Consider the following 1,091-nt stretch of genomic DNA (forward strand, 5'->3'; position numbering starts at 1 on the left):
TTTTTCAATCCAGATTGGAGCATCCTTTGAGCAGCCCATGGCACCTTCCCTAGTCTTTCCAACACCGCCACTCAAAGGCTGTGATTCTTCTTCACGCGTCCTTATTCAATGTCCAACTTTCTTTTTTTTTAAATTTGTGATTAGAAATAAATATTTCTTTTTTATTGTTTTATTAGTGGCTCATACAACGCTTCTCACAATCCATACATACCTCAATTGTGTAAAGCACATTTGCACATTCATTGCCCTCATCATTCTCAAAACATTTGCTCTCCACCTAAGGCCCTGACATCAGCTCCTCATTTTCCCCTCCCTCCCCACTCCCCCTTCCCTCATGAACACTTGATAATTTATAAATTATTATTTTGTCATCTCTTGCCCTGTCCGATGTCTCCCTTCACCCACTTTTCTGTTGTCCGTCCCCCAGGGAGGAGGTCACATGACTTTCACAGGCAAATGAAAATACCATGGCTTGGGTCAAGTGCACTGTGATAGTTAGGTTTTTTTGTGCCAACACAGTACCTGTAAGAAGATACGGGTGGAGGTTAGCCTGTCTATCAGGTCACGGCTTGATGACCTCCTTTGGAGGTACGACCGAGATACATGACTCTCTGGAGGCCGGCCCCCATCTCTCTGTGCCGTCACCTTCCTGTTGACAAGCCCTGCTGAAACCCGCAGAAGCCCTGTGACGCGGCCACTATTTTTGGATCCGCACAACTCTGCACCCACAGCCTGTGATCTTCCTGCATCTGCATCATTGCATGTGGCTGTGTGAGTCTAAAGGGGGACGTAAGGACTAGTATCGGACTTAGGGACTTGAGCTGGGATGTTTTATTGATGCACAATTACTTCTCTTGACTGTTGCTTCCATGAACGTTGATCGTGGATCCAAGCAAGACAAAATCCTTGACAACTTCGACCTATTTTCCATCTGTGTATAAAAATTCACTGCCATGAGTGAGTCCAGTCTGAACCCCCCACAGCGGGGTGAACCAAGAAGGGAACATAATGGATCAGCAACAGGAGCAAAGCCAAGCCACAAAACCCTGAGGGGCTCCCAAAATAGACTTCAGGCTAGGAGGGGCAGTTCC

This window comes from Echinops telfairi, unplaced genomic scaffold (genome assembly GCF_000313985.2).
Source record: "Echinops telfairi isolate 266 unplaced genomic scaffold, ASM31398v2 ScPeMD7_30;HRSCAF=105, whole genome shotgun sequence".
In the NCBI taxonomy this organism is placed as follows: domain Eukaryota; kingdom Metazoa; phylum Chordata; class Mammalia; order Afrosoricida; family Tenrecidae; genus Echinops; species Echinops telfairi.